This window comes from Hipposideros armiger, unplaced genomic scaffold (genome assembly GCF_001890085.2).
Source record: "Hipposideros armiger isolate ML-2016 unplaced genomic scaffold, ASM189008v1 scaffold_0, whole genome shotgun sequence".
NCBI classification, from domain to species: Eukaryota; Metazoa; Chordata; class Mammalia; order Chiroptera; family Hipposideridae; genus Hipposideros; species Hipposideros armiger.
The window spans coordinates 9,951,485-9,968,024 of record NW_017731350.1 but is presented as its reverse complement, the minus strand read 5'-3'; the positions used below and the strand labels follow the sequence as shown (position 1 = coordinate 9,968,024).

The window sequence follows — 16,540 nt, the reverse complement described above, 5'->3', positions numbered from 1 at the left end:
ATTTTCAGTTTTCAACTTGGCCATGACACAATTAAAGTGGATGTAAATATTAAAAAGAAGTTGAGTACACCTAAAAAGTCATTCTTGGTTTTATTGTTTGTTTGTTTGAATCTGGGAAGGAGTGAGGTGGAAGTAAGGATACTTCAGAAAAGCAGATAATCTGCAACTGAGGATAGAAAAAAAAAATGGCTCCTCAGTTGTTTCTGGGCAAGTGAGGATTCTACCAGGTACTCTAGAAGAAAACAAACACCGCCTCCCTATAGCACCTTCTTCCCTCCCATCCCCACACCTTGATTTACCCCCTCCCCCCAAAAAACTTCCAGTGTGAAAGCTGACACTGCAGGGGTCTGCAGTGTTGGGGACCTGGCCTTAACTAATGGGACAACTACTATGGCTGGTGGCATTCTTCTCTCAACACGGTGCAGCCTTCCAGTCCCTCTACCGCAGGACGCGTAGGAGTGCAGGGCAGCACACCTCTGCTCTTCTGTGATCATTGGTGACATCTGCAAATGCCTGCTGAAAGAAACACAGAGCCCCCCTGTTTTTTAGTGTCCCTACCACATTCCTCTCTTAAAGTTCATTCTACCATCCTAAAGTGGGCAATCACTTTATGTAATTTAAAAGATAACATTCCTTTGGTATACAAAGATAACATTCCTTTGGCTCGACTAAAGGGCATCTCAAAAAAATTTCTTTTAACAACAAAATATTAGTGCTGAAAAAGATAAGCATGCATAATAGCTGGAGATTAAAAGTTAAGATTAAGATATCACATTACAGACATCAAACAACTCTTCAGTGCAAACAGAACTAAAATCAAACAAAAAAACCTGCGTGCCCAATTAGACAAAGCTGCTTTACCAAAGCACACGCCTCTAAATCAAATTTCCCTTAGAGCACGCTTTAAAAGTATCAGAGTTAATTTTTTCCCAAATACGAGTTCAAAGTAAGTTATCTAAAAACGAACATTGCCACGAAAGAGACCTCCAGGGCGCAATAAATAGATACAGCTCTTCAAGCACGGAAATAGCATCATGACCCATTCTGTTGATGGAGATTGCAGTGCGAAGACTGTTTACAAGCCAGAAGCCAGAGAGCCCACCGTAAAATAGTTTAATAGGGGAAATCGACAAAAGACAGGAAATTACTTTTAAAGCTTTGGAGGTTGTCTCCGAGGCCAACCAAAGCGACTTATCAGGACTGACTTTTGCCCCGACCTCATGCAGAGAAACAGAGAGAATTGACCGGGCGAGCCCCGCTGCGCAGTGCGCACTGCGGCCGGAAAGCGCAGGGCTGGCGCCAGCCACACTCAAAACATGCTTGGCTGCGGCAGCGCGCCGGGGCCGCGCGCCCTGCTCCGCGCCACTCCGCGCTCCGGGTTTCCGCGGCCGCCAGCACGGAGCGGGAGAGCCCGGCTGGGAGGGGAACCTCGGCGAGCTGTGTCCCGGGAGTCCCGAGAGCGCTCTTCCCCTCTGCGCAACCTTCCCGAGGCATCTGGCCCAAGGAAACGTGTTCCTGGGCTCTAGGCCGGCCAGGTTGGCTTGGAGCTGGAAGCCACGGCTCAGGCGTCACCGCCCAAGGCCTTCACCTAGCTCAAGCTTTCGATTGCCACAGATTCATGCAGCCGAGTTTCTCCTGGGCTTTGCCTCAAGTTCTTCCAAGTTAAAAACCCCACTTGCAACTAGGAGGATCTCTCTCCTGGCAGCGGAGATTTGTCAGTCTTAGAGCCCTTTTGCCACTGGAGATGCTCTTGCTGTCTTCAGAACCAAAAGGTTCCTCTGCAGTTTTCCTGGTGATGAGGTGTGTGAAGGCTCTTGGCAAACTGTAAAGCTCTCTTAAGAACACTGATTTTCACTGCCCTTTCAGAACGTCCCTTTCTTGGAAGTAAAATTCCCACCTGAAATTAAACCTTAGGAGGGGTTTTGTTCACTGGGCGACCTCCAAAGAATAGAACAGTGCCTACTAGTAGGTAGGTGGTCAATGGGTAATTGTTGAATGAAAGTACAAACATACACACTTGAATAAGCTGATCAGGTGGAGAACATTTGTGGCTTCTCCTTGCTTTCTTGGTAGGGAAGCGACCAGGCATTCACTGGGCGCAACTCTTTGCCAAGTCTTCTAGGCTTTGGCAGGCCACTGGGGAGCCTGGGAGCCTGGCGAATGTATGCCTCCTTCAAGGACACAGAAGGGGGTTTTATAAAATCACTTAGTTCAAGCCCTCAACCCCAGATTCCAAGGATAGTTGATTCCCTCCCCTCCACTCTCCACCCCCCCTCCCCAACCCAATATCCCACTCAAAGCCTATTCAATCGGTATTGAAGTGCATACAGAAGGCTCTTATTAAATGTTTGTTGATGGCTAGCATAATTTGCCTAAAGTCACTGGGGCAAGAAGCCTAGGCCCCAGCTCCTTTAAACACACATATCTCCAATGCCTTTCTGGGTCAGGCCCATCCTGGGCACTGTGGGTACTACAGGCTGGCTCTCAGTACTCCCAGCAAAGACCCCTGGGTAAAATGGCCCATGCAAGGTGCCCATCATCAGGGTTCCTTCACAGGGAGTCCGGTAGACAGGCTCATAGAGCCTGCTGGAAATGCTTCCTTTTGAAAAGGCGGTTGCTGCAGTTTTCTCCTTCACCTTACAGCCTGACAAAAGGTGGGCTGGGACCCTCTAGGATTGACTGAGGAGGGAAAAGCTGGCTCCACGTGTCCCTGGCCTCAGGCTTCACAGCCAGACTCAGTAACCGCGGGGCCTGCCGAGCCCAAGTCGCCCTCCCTCCCGCCCGCCTGTCCAGGTGTGGCTGCTCCGGTAGCCAGGCTCCCTTTTTTAGCTACTTTCCTTTTGAGTTTCTGCTAAAATCTGGAGACATGGAATCCACTCGCGGAAACTACGAGCTCCTTCAACTGAGCATGCGCCAATGCCAGGCTGCTTTTGGTCACCGGCTCCGGAGCTCTCCAAGCTGGGGCTGCGGAGCTGGAAGAGGCGGGGAAGGCGAACCGGTAGGGGGTGCCTGGCGAGGCAGCGGCTCGCGCGCCTGCGCATCCAGCTCCAGCGACCCCAGGTTTTCTATGGGATTCCCAATCTGCTGCAGAGACTTACCCAAGCGTGTTGCAGCGGCGGCTCGGCTTGAAAGGCGCGATCCAAGAGGGATTTAAGAAGCCTAGAGCTCCAGAGGAAAAAAGAAAAGAAAAAGAAAAAAAAAAAAAAGAGCGCGAGACAACCACGCACAGAGACGGCTTAACCGTTTATCCGAATTTTATATATATATATAAAGAACTGTTGAGTTTTATCATTTTCGTTAAGTGACCGTGCGCAGCGCTATAACTGTAAGTGGAAAATACAGTCTTCGTTGCATTTTTGCATGTATAGTGCAGCCAGTTGTCTGGGTGATGCTTTGGCTATTGTCACATACTTTGCATAGATGCGTCTACATGCATGGTGATAATTGCTTTGGTTAATGCTGGCGATCTGAATGTGCTGTCCATGAGGGACCTTTTGGAATAATGGGGGAGGAGAAAGAGGGAGTGTTTATATGCGTGTTTAGGGGGTTGTCAGGCTAGATTTAAGAAAGGTGAAAAAGAGGTGCTTTTTTAGTTTAAGTCTAGTCATAGGAGGCTTTCCTTACAGAGATTTAAGTTCTAATTAACCGATTGTGAAGTTTTCCGGTTGCTGATAAAACTATTGAGCGGTTGCAGTCAAGTCCCAACCTGTCATTTGTGGGGTTGGTGCACCATTTTTCTCACCGTGGAAGAGCAGTGAAGATGTTTGCTAAGTAAAACTGAGCGGAAGAGATAGTATGGGAATCAGGGTTGGTTTCCAAGCGGGATGTTCGTGTTTAGAACCACGGAGCTAGGCGCAAAAAAGGGCACGTTTCTCCCAGAATTGAGAAATGAGTAGATAATTTTTCGTTTTGATTTCTCGTCACGGTGGTGAATGGACAGAAAAAGGAAAGATATTGAACCGCACCGTCAGCCGTCTATTTTGAACAGTCTGAGACCCAGAGCGGCTGAATAACAGGGCGTCAGACCCAAACTAGTTGCCTACCTTTGCCTCCCGCATTCGCATTCCGGAATGCAGGGCTGGGAAATGTGAACCCAGACGTGTTCCATTCGGTCGTGTCTTTTTAGAGGAGAAAAGGTCGTTTTGTGTTTTGAGTTGAAATGGGTTGTTCCTTGCTCAGAAACAGAAGAGGGTCTTGGCAAGGTCAACCCCCGTGGAGCTCGAAGGTGCTGGTGAGTGGGGGGAGGGGGCGGCGGGAGGAAATAGTGATTGCTGGGTGCGAGTGCTCAGCCCTGCACGCACCGATCTGTGCCCTGTGAGATGCGAGAGCCGGAATCCATTTTTCTAGAGTTGCCCTCCTGTCCATATTTTGGGGACTAAAATGAAATGGAAATGCTGTGGGTGTAGAAAACACAAGTGTATACTATCTGGGTGTCACATCCCACGTTCAGACGAGAGGAGCAAGGAAGCTGTATGTCTACATATTTTTTTTTTAAGAAATTTCAGGTTGAGACAAATTAAAAAGGAAACTCCTGTGAAAACACATTTTATCTCCACTACCATCTAAAGTGCCTACATGTGTGAGTGGTGGGGGATGGGTCCTGCATCACTACCTCACTCAGGAGTGCATGCACGTTAAGCTGGGGTGTTTAATAACCCCAAGAAATGCTGCACGGAATCAGGTTGGCAGAATGGCATGAAGCAGGCAGACAAGACAAGAGCATGGCCAGTGTGTGCTGGATTTCCATGGAAAAAGCAGATAAAATTTCTGGGGTGAAAGGAAATACATTTTACCCCAAATAGGGCCGATCATTATAGGGCTCGTTGGCCTTTTAGTCAGTCCAACTATTTGGAACCCCGTAAAAGAATGTATAGTATACTTCAAGGGGTGAAATTTGAGATAGAAAATTTGAGAATATCTTCTCTTTGGAAACCCAAAGAATAAATCCTACTGCCTTCTCTGTTCATCCCTTCCTTACTCCAGGGTAGAAGGACCAGTCATTTGTCACAATTGAGCCATACTCCTTGTCATCACTGAGAGTTGGAATCAGCTTCATGAGTGGTGCAGGTGTTGCATTGCGTTGATAAATGGGGGGGGTGGGGGTGGAGGAAGAAGGGGGGCTCTGGTATTAAACTCATAGATGTTTCATCTCAGATACCCTGGTTCACAGGCTGGCAGTTACAGAGGGTCCCATCAGGCAGAGACTTTCAAAAGCATCTAGTCCCAACCCCTTGTTTTACAGATGAGGAATTGAGGCCCAGAGCCATGAGCTAGGGAGAAGTCAATTAACTTCTAGTCTACGGACTAAACAATTAAAAAGTAATGGTGAGTGGAAATGTTCCCTTCTGTCTGCACTTTAAGCATCCTCAGTGACACTGCTGAAATCTTCAGATAAACACTTCTCTGTTCCTAGCATGTCTTTCCAGAATCCCAAGGGTTCCTTTACATACCATGGCGCTTCTCTGCCTCTCCTTTCTTGTCATGTCTCTTTCTATTTCTTTTCTATCGTCCCTCACCTCTAATAGACCCACCTCCTTAGATGCTCAGTCTAGCCTTTCCAGCACCTCGGTCAATTTCTTCAGAATCCTTGGAGGTGTTTGAGAGACCTGGCTACATCAGAACCGTCCACTCCTGTTTGAGGACTGCCCAGGCCCACCTCCATCCACTCCGTGCTTTATTCCCAGAATCCTTCAGGGAACCCAGCCTTGAGAGATTCTGCAGGCACCAAGCTCACTCTTCTACTGACTTGTCTCCCCCTGAACTGCTGCAGCTACAGGGACTGGGACTTTGTGGACTGAGGAAGCTGCAGTGCAAACACACCCTGGGCTCTTCTGCCAGCTCATCTCTGGCTCCTAGAAGGCAGAACCCAAATCCAAGATGCCTGCCCGTCTTTGGCCTTCATGGAAATACTCCAGATGAAGCCACCTGCAGAGAAGGGGAGGGGGCTGGGCAGGAAGACCCAGGGAAGAGCGCTTGACTGGTTCAACCTGACCAGGCGCTACAGAGGCCAGCAGTGCATCTTTTCAAAGCTTTAGAGCTTTTAAAGCGCTTGCACAGCTTTCTTCCCTGTCTTGCCGGGCAGAGACTGCAACGCAGGCAGTAATACCTGCCTCATTGGTCCTTCTCTTTCCTCCTTTCTTTCTTCTTCTCCCTCACTTGCTTTCTCTATTTCTCCCTTTCTTTCATAAAAATTTCCTGAGTTCTTATACAGTAAAGCTCTAGGCTTTTTACAGATAGATAATCCAGGCCCTCTGGTTCCTTCTTCAACAATGTAATCTCCCAGGCGCTGGGACAGATAACCCAAACCACCACAAATGTCCCCTTGAGGGACATACCAGGAATTCTTCCCTGAAAAAGCGGAGGCTTTAGGGCAGGCTTGAGGAAGACTGCCTCTGAGTGAGTCTCTTTCTCATTTCAAAGAGTAGCTAATGGCCTTGGAAGTTGTTGAGGAAGCAAGGTGGTGAGTTTCTTAACACATTCACCAATTAACAATGTAATTTAACCCTTCTCCTCCTGGTAAACCTTTACTGAATTGGGATGAGCTCTGTCTTGGGTAAGAGTTTGTCCCTAACTAATAAATACTCATATGGCCAGATGTCACCTGGCCTTGCTAGCCCATTCTGGAAACAGGTATGTCTCGGCCGGCATCTGAACACCAGGTAGCTTCTGCAGACAGAGAGACTTGTAGCTGCTAAGTGCCCTGCTTTGATTTGCTGGGCTGCGAACCTCATTGTGTAATAGGATAGCTTGATTAGAAACGCCGTCCAGGGCAAGCTATAGGTTTTCTATTTGGGTTGCATGTAGGTATGGATTCCAAACATTGCTGAAGAGCTCCCTGAAGAGTTTCATAGAATGACAGTGTAACATCAATAACAAATACATGGTTTCCTAATTTACAAAACCAACATATTTTAATGTCATTCTAAGGACCTTTTTCTTTGTATTGAGCGATTTCTGTGTTCCTAAGATTAATGATTATTTAGGGAGACAGGAAGGTTCTTCTTACAAAAGGAATCACAGTCAGTTAATCTCAGGTTGAAATTGACGATGTTCATGTCAGTTACATTTAGTAGATATAGATATATGAATTTTCCTAAAGCATCACATGATAGAGATAAATTAATAAATGACTGATATTCCTACTATCCCAGTGGTTCATTCCTATAACTAAAAGAGTATATGAGCTGGATGGGGTCCACATGAATTACCTAATCCATCCTTCCAATACATAAAAAAAAATATTATGTTAAGGAACATTGTTATCTGAAAGACATATCTACAACATGAAAGCACAGTCCATAAGGGCAGAGATTTTAATGACCTTTTTTAGATTTCCACAATATCTGTACAATGTCTTCTATATGATAGTTGTCAATTAAATATTTGTCCTAACAAGAATCAGTTGTATACACCTTACTAATTATATCAAGAAATAAATCATTTCTACTAAAAGCATGTGCACAATTAACACTGTTTTAAACATCTTTATGTTACTGAAAAGAAAGCTAGACTAAAAATTATAATTTATTTTCAAGAAAGATATAAAAGCACTGTATTAATACCTTTAAGATGCTTTTTTAATCCACTCATATTAATATCCTCTCTTTTATCTCTTACTAAGTAAAAATATAAGTTGTTTTGATCAATTTTCAAGAATTGATATTAATAATTCAATGTCAGAATATAAGCCTAGGCTATGGTAGGTAGCTCTGGGTACCACTTATTTAGATCATGGGTCTCTAGAGCTATGGAATTATTTTAACATACTCACACTGTGAAGGGACCACAACACTGCATTTCTCATTTACAGTTTGTTTCTAAAGATAACTTATGCTCTTTTAAGTGAATCAAAATAGTCTGAGTTGCTCACAGCTTGATTCATTGAGACTTCACAAATGGGGATCTTGGGGGTGCTTTAAACTACCTAATGAATGAAACAGAAATGGCATAGGAAATCACTGAAGAATCCTCAAAGAGGTTTGACACTATAATAATAAGGTGCCTGTGAATACATTAAAGAGATGCTGTATACCCTGATCAGCTAACTTAAAGCGTGCAAGTCAGATAATTTGTCTTGATTCTTATGCGTTCCCTGGCTTCTCCACTGCCTGACTTCATTGCAGTTCCAACACAGATGGCCTGCTGTGTAACCACCAATTGTTCATTTTTTTACAAGACAATGCACTGCATTTCTAACCATTTGTTGGATTATTTTCAGGTGAACCATCTATTTCCTTTTGTTCTAAATTACAGTTCAGACTTGGAGTACTCTCATTCACCAAGTGGCCTTCAAGTTCAATATATCTAATACAATAATTACTGAAGTTTTTATAGAAAGTAGGTATCTCTTAATTTAAAAAGACTTAGTTTTAATGAAGTATTGCTCATAAAAGGCAAAGTTAACAAATCCGTTAAATTTGCTTACAATTTTATAGACCTATAGAATCCATCCCATATTTATTTATTCTTGCTCATTTAGGGACTTTTCTGAAAGTAGGAATCTGTCACTTTAAATGTACTTTTTTTTCTTATTTCTTTGCATCTTATTATCTCTTAGGCTCTGAAAGACTATGAACTTTCGAGGAGCTGAATGCAAATAGATTTTTTTTGCAAGTCATTAACATATTAAATGTGCTTTGGAGCTTGGGTGGAGTTTTTCTAATTCAAGCAACTAGACCCTAATATTTCTGTTGTTTCATTTCAGAATGTTTATTGCAGTTGAAGGTTTCTTAGAATAGTAGACTGGTGCTGCTACAGGAGTCTCTGGTATTTTATATTTTGCATTGATTTTATTAATTTGTGATTAATGTGTTTATTTCTGATTTCTTGAAACCCAACCTTAAATTATAAGTGAAATGTCCTTCAGAGGCCCATTAAGTTGACATGCTTATTAATATAATATTTTATTTTTAATGTATCAAATAGTGCTGTACAAGTCTGACTCAATTAGCAACTTCTGTTTATTGGAATTTCTTGGCATTTGATGCCATGAGTTAATGGAAAACTATCAATTTTGTTTATTGCAGAAGTTCAAGTGTTTTTGAAATTTATACATAACGTGCTTGGTGTTTGCTTTCTTGATCATATGAGAAATTTTATGAAAAATAAAAGAAATTGTGAAAAAAGTTTAAATTCAATACAAAATTGCTCGTTTTTCTTTTAGATGTTTATAAAGGAATTCTTTTCTCAGAGTGAGATGAAAACAATCCATTTAATCTTTCCTCGTTTTAGTTTGTGAATGGGAAAATTCCTCAACCCTCACTAACGTCTCAACTGTCTCAAAAGACATCAGAGGAAATGTAAACAAGAGTTTTCAAGCTAGATATACTTACATAAAAATCCCAGTTCCACAGTTTATTAGATCTATGACCTTGAATAAGTTGTTTAACCTCTCAGCCTCAGTTTCCATTTAACATGGTAGTTCACAGGATTCTTGAACAGAAAATAGAAGACTATACATATGTAAATAATATAATGCCTCATTATTGAAAATGTGCAATAAGTGATAGTTATTATCTTTATCATCCTTTTCATGAGAAATCAATGGTTTTCAAACCACGTTAGTCTCTGAATTGTAGTAATCCCGTTCATAGTGGAACCTCTGAATAAGGAATTGAGCTATCAAGAGCAGTGAACAGTTAACAGGGCTTAACCTACCTTAGAAAACAAGTATCTATTGAGTAAATGTGCCAAGCATTGTGCAGTCACTGTGGAATCAACATTAAATGAGATACAATTCCAGCCTTCAGGGAATATATGCCTAATGAAGAAGACAGATGAATGCAATCCAGTAAGTCAGGTGAAATCCGGTGGTATAGCTGCATAGAGGAGAGAATTTCTAGAAGAAATAGCTACATTGAAACCTCAAACTTCCCATTTCTCTTATTCTTTATTTAAATGCATTCCCTTTCCGTTATACCTTTTCTTTACCATCCTTGTCCTGCCATATAAATTGGGCACAACAGGGTATGGAACTAACAGGAGATTTTTAAGTTTGTTTCCTTATTGAATATATTTTAAGGTCATCTATTCAGTATTTTTCAATGTAGCTAAATAATAAGGCCCTTGTCTCTCAACCAAGCCTCCAGTGAGTCATGAACTTCAATAAAAACGTTTATGATCCCCACCTTTTGGTTTAAATATTATACCATAGTGCTTCTATCCTTTAATACCTTCCAAAAAAAGGGGGCTGTTATCTGATATACTCTCCCATCACCTCCCTTATTATTCCAACTAATTTCATGACTAATGTTACAGTGTTTTTCTGTGGGAAGACTCTTATGTGATCTACCCTTTCATTCTTTTCTCTAGGGCTTTTATGATAAGGAAAATATGCCTCCCAACCCCTCTTTTCCAACTGCACTAAAGACTAATTTCCAGCCTTCTACACACACACACACACACACACACACACACACACACACACACACACACACACACACACACACACAGGGGGCGCGCGCACACAAGCCAAAATGGCCTTCCTGTAGCTCTTCTGAGAGACTTGACTTTTCCTAAGCCTTTTATCCTTCCTATTCCCTGCCCCATTTACTAGGGGATTTCAAGTTTTTTTCTTATCTGTGGTTAAAAAGAGGCATCCCTTTCTCCCTTCGAAGTCTATAAAAATTGCACCTAAATCCTGAGTTTCTTTTGTATACTAGGAGTCTTGGATGATTCACAGAATTGGGTAGGCCTTTTGGTTCTAATTAATTGGGGGGCTTATTTTCTTACCTGTGCAATGGGGATAATATATTTCCCTTATGGACTGTTGAAGACCATATATATATATATATATACCACCTAAAAGAGCTTAGTGGGTAGTAATACTTCCCCCTGCAGGCCTCCACCTTCCCTCCTGCCCATCCTCAATCTGCATTTACCATTTCTCCTAGTCTCTAAGTATTCTGTGCTTGCCAAGTATATTTGCCCAAATTCTCTGGTAGTTAAATAACAGCTAACACACACGCACATCCCAGGCAGCATGGTGAGTATGCTCTTAGAAAAGATGCACTCACTGAATTGAAGCCCTGACCCTGACTTGTGTCCCTGCATTTCTTTGGAAAAGCGCTTCCATTGATTTAAGACCTGCCTCCTGCTCAAGTTCCCAAAGCTCCTGATGACTAGCATTCAGTGAGTGAACAATCCTCCCCCACTCCGTGATTTATAGAGCTCTTCATAAACAAGGACCGATAACACCTGCCTGCCTGTAATTGTCTTCTGACCTTTATCCTCTCTCTCCTTTACCTTTTCCTCCGAGGTGCCTTGAGTGCTGGGAAACATTCCAATGACACCCTTACTTCTTTGTAGCAGGTCTAGCCTATCACTTAGGTATCTTTTGTCCATCGTATAAATGTCAATCAAATACCGCCAAATAAATAGCAGAAAGGGAGGCCGTAGTGGTGCACACGATCCATGTTACAGAACATGTTCAAGTCCGGGTTAGCCTATCAGAGCCTTCAATTGTTGAGTGTCTGTAGAAGTGTACACTAATGCATATTAGCTAAGAGCAGAGAATGGATTTCAAAGTAGGGGTGAGGGAGAGATGCCCACACATACAGATACATACATACATACATACATACATACATGATATATATGCAATAAATTCAAGGTACTAGCATAGATAGTTTGACATTTTTTAAGCCAAATCTTTAAGAGCACATAGCTTTATTAACAAATCAGTGCTTATGAGACGACGTTAAAAAGACCTATTGATTGGGGGTGGGAGGGCAGTGGATGGGGGGTGGGGGGTTGTTACTTTGTGAGGGTGAAAAGGGTAACTATTGCATTGTTCTGTACACTTGAAACTAACAATAAATAAATAAATTAAAAAAAAAAAGACCTATTGAAAGTTTCCTCATTCTAGATGAACTGGCAGAGTTCAAAAGAGAGGGTGGTTTAAATTTGGTGCTAACGACATTTTAGACTTTGTTTCTTTAAAGAAATATTTCCAAGACACTCCAACAGTGATTTTTCTCTCAACGGATTTTGTGGAAACATATTTGAAGGAAATAATACTTCCTCATCCCATTCTTAGCTATTCCCTGTGCACATGTTCTACCGATAATAAGTCTGAGTGGTCCTGTAATAAAGACCCCAGTATCTATTTAGCTTTGCTTAACCTTACGTTTCCAATGTTTGTTAAGGAAACTTATGTTTAAAAATAGTTATTACTGTCTCATTGTGGTTCTGAAGAGCCTAGTTGGCAAAGCTGTTTTAGAAGGACAAAAGCTGAACTTCATAGTGGAAGGTACATAAAACGAGGAGTGATTAGATGTGTTTTAGGCATCACAGCTGTGCTGTAATCATAAGGGTGAAGTCCTAGAAAAGTTACCTAACTGTGAGTTTTAGTTTTCTTGAGTGAAAATCAGGATGGGATCACCTACTTTCTCTAGTTAGCAGTTACTGTGACTTTGAGATGACCTTGAACATATTCTGTAGGTTTAAGTATCATGTGCTTGTGACAAATTTATCATTATCATTCAACATAGAATTTTAGTTTTTGGTTTTTTTAAAAAGATATTTATTGGGGAATTGGGGGGATGGGAACAGTGCTGGGGAATTGGGAAGGGGAACAGACGAGTTGCTGTCGTTTTGTTCTTCAGTCTAGTTGTGGAGGACGTTGCTTCACTAGCCCAAGTTGGCACCATCATTACGCTCTTCCCGGGCGAGGCAGATCAGTCACCGGCTTCTGGACGTCTGCTCACTGCGGCTGCTGGCCGCTCACGATGGCTGCTGGCTACATACGGCAGCCCACGGCAACCCACTGCCACAGGGGCTGCAGCCTACGCCGTCGCTGGCGACTCATGGCAGCCCAGCTCCAGGTTGAGCTGCTGTTCAGCATCTTAGCTGTGGAGGGCAGTGTCACTGGCCCTCATATGTGGGATCCGAACCGGGGCCCTCTGGCGTCCCAAGCCAGTTCTTAACCATCGCGCCACTCGGCCGGCCCTAGAATTTTAGTTTAACTTTGATAAAAAAATACATAATTTAAGAGTTACAGTACTGATCTTGTACAGATTACTGCCTTAAGGTTATATCTGCTAAAATAAGTTCCTATCCCCTAACCTCCGCCACCTCAGCTCCTAGGATAGAATGACAAACTTACGATAGCTGTAACCAGGTCTTCATAGTTAAATTGAAAAAAAAAATGATTTTGAAGTAAAATAATTCTGGTGGGAAAACCTAAATTATTTAAGATTTGAGATACATCTGCATCTTCTATATTTTTCTCAGGATTTCTCAAGTTGTATTTGTAGAACTTGAGCCCACAACCATTTCTCAGTGGAGTGAGCATATCTCAATTTCCAGAGAGACTCCTGTGGAATAAAAGGGCCATCACGGTCATGCCCATGTGTTTCTTCTAGCAGGAACGCTTTGGAAATAAGACTTTTATGCTAATGAAGGTAAAGGGGCCTTCCATTCCTGGAATCAGCCTGTGTATATAGGTCTGAGCAATGCAAGGGCAGTGAAACTGATGAAACAAACAAGAGACCCACACGGGGATGAGTCCAGAGGGAATCCATTTGGACAAGCTCTGCTGGCTCAGTACAAGAACATCAGGGATACGAGTTTCCCTTTAGGGACAATGGAAATCATTTCTCGTAAGCCGCCCACAGCTCTGATGACCAACACCTGATTCTTCCCTAGGAGAGTCTAGCCAAGCGGTGTCTCTCAATTCTCTTATTGTATCTGGACTCATATAAATTAGCCACTTACATATGTGCCAGCTCTCCTATAAAAGTGGAAGTTGTGATAATATTAACTTGCAATATTGTAAAGAACTTAGAGGGTACAGGGCACTGGGGTGGACATTTACGCACAGGACTTCACTGAACCCATATTACAGCTCTGCAAGGTAACTGTCTGCAAGGTATGCTTCGTTTTATGACTAAGGAACTGTGTCTAGAAAGTAATGTGTCCAAGGTCACATAGCTACTAAGGGACAAAGGTGTTATTTAAATCCAGGGCTGTCTCTACCAATCTACACAGACTTTTTTAAATTTATTTTTTAACTTTTTAATGTGGAAAGCGTACACATTTGAAGAGAAGAATGTAATGAACTTCCATGTACCCATCACCCAGCTTTAACTATTATTACTGTCACTTTTCTTCCCTTTTATCCCTGTCCTTGCCCTCTAATGTGTTAGTTTGAACAAATTAAGATATTATATCATTTCACCTTATAAACATTTAGATACATATCTATAAGGACTCTTTAAAACATGTCCACAATACTGCTACACAGCAAAAAAATTACTTAATATCATCAAATACCTAGTCAGTGTTCAAATCTCCAAAGAATTGTTATAGTTTATCTGAATCAGGATCCAAACAAGGCCTACACATCCCAGCTGGCTAATAGACAGCAGCCTGTTTTATATAAGACGTTTATGTAAGACGTGCTTCTCACTAGAGAGAAGTGTGGCATCACTAAAGGAGACATGGCTTCAACGAAGAGCCTAGTTACTCTGAAAAAGTAATTTAACTTTTGTAAAATGGAAATTATATCCCTGAAATTAATTGGGAGGATTAATAACATAATGTTTATGAAAGTGCTTAGCACAGTCTGCGGCATGTATATGTCTTCAATGAATGTTAATTTCCTAAGCAAGATTAGAAGGGATAAAAATGGAATAATAAGCCAAGAAGCTTGAAGAAACTTCTTGGAGTGCTTTGGCTACTGATCCTTTGAGATCACTCCCATTTTGCTTCTGGATGGCACTTGGACCACAATTGTGCCAAAGTGGCTAATGCCTAATGGACTGAATCCTCCCCCACAACACTTTTCTTTTTTTAAATTTTATTGGGGAACAGTGTGTTTTTCAGGACCCATCAGCTCCAAGTGAAGTAGTTGTTTAAATCTAGTTGCTGGGTGAGGGGGAACCGCCCACCATCCCATGCAGGATTTGAACCGATAACCTTGTTCACAGCACACGCTTTAACCAACTGAGCCACCCAGCCAACCTCCCCACCCCCAGCATATTTATAGTTCTGTGTGGTGTCCCACATGAAAAGGAAGGGAATTTGTGACTTTAAAATTATCTCAAATTTAGAGAAATGACAACATTGTACAATATTTTTATTTTGTGTCAATTAAAAATAACAGAAAAAAAATTTAAATATCATATGTTAGCCGAGATTAATATAATGTTGCAGAAGTAACAATGAAAAAAACAGAAACAGGGCCGGCCGAGTGGCACGATGGTTAAGAACTGGCTTGGGATGCCAGAGGGCCCCGATTCGGATCCCACATATGAGGGCCAGTGACACTGCCCTCCACAGCTAAGATGCTGAACAACAGCTCAACCTGGAGCTGGGCTGCCGTGAGTCGCCGGCGATGGTGTAGGCTGCAGCCCCTGTGGCAGTGGGTTGCCATGGGCTACCGTGTGTAGCCAGCAGCCAGTGTGAGCGGCCAGCAGCCGCAGTGAGCGGCCGTCCAGAAGCCGGCGACTGATCTGCCTCGCAGGGAAGAGCACAATGATGGTGCCAACTTGGGCCAGTGAAGCGACGTCCTCCACAACTAGACTGAAGAACAAAACGACAGCAACTTGTCTGTACCCCTTCCCCCAATTCCCCAGCACTGTTCCCATCCCCCTAATTCCCCAATAAAAATCTTAAAAAAACAAAAAAACAGAAAAAAATAACCACACAGAAACAAATAGAGACAATTAATCTGATTCAGATTTGAGTTTGCTTTTTGTTTATATGAACTTGGACACTTTTCATTCCTCGGGGTCTCAGTTTCTTAGCGTATAAAATAGGAATTCTGAGTAAAATAATCTAAATCTAAAGATTAGACATCAGCAACATGGGAAAATGGAAATAAAACTGGACTCTTAAGTCAGAACCAAATTTGAATTCTGATTCCATCACTTAATGGCTGTGTGGCCTTAGGCAAATAATTTAACCTCTCTGAGCCTCAGTCTTTTCATTTGTTAAACATAAATTATAACCTGTCTCACAAAATTGTTGTGCAAACTAGAGATAATATATAGTGAAGTCTTAGCAGGACCCTAGCATTTAATTGAAACTCAGTTTTTAATAATGAAGGAGTATTTGCTGTTCTCAAAAAGCTTTTCATTGAAATTGAGAAATTACATGAATTCATAATCAAGAAGTATACAGCCGAGTATAGCTGACATGCTATTTCCTGCACTGGGTACATCTAAAACCATTTGTGAAGGTAATGGGGATTTACTTTATCTAGAACATAAATGTTTGAATTCAGAACACTGCATTTCTAAAGGCTCATCTCACGACAGTAACACAATGTTCTCGTATTGCTTGTTCCTGCTTATTTAGAAAATGTAAAGCGAGGAGCTTCTGTGTTATGTGGAAATCACTTGTTTAAAATGCCAGCCAGAGGTTGCTGCTAAGGAGTACTCGACTTTTGTAATAGGTCTCTAAGGTTATACATCTGTGATTGGGAACTTGATGGGGGATTCATGTAATAGAAGGAAGGCTAAAAATCCATACAATGTTCCAGCTAGCTTCTCTAAATTATAGATCTTGGTTCCCATGTAGAGAACCAAGAATCACA

The 16,540-nt window shown here is 42.2% G+C and overlaps 1 protein-coding gene across 1 annotated transcript in view; it reads left to right on the top strand.

Moving 5' to 3' along the window:
• Positions 1-2,955: 2,955 nt before the first annotated feature.
• VSNL1 (visinin like 1) overlaps positions 2,956-16,540 on the top strand; it is a 105,625-nt gene continuing 92,040 nt past the window's right edge. The window contains exon 1 of the mRNA XM_019655652.1: positions 2,956-3,325. The gene's annotated coding sequence lies outside the window, so the exon portion shown is untranslated. The remainder of the gene's footprint in view (positions 3,326-16,540) is intronic.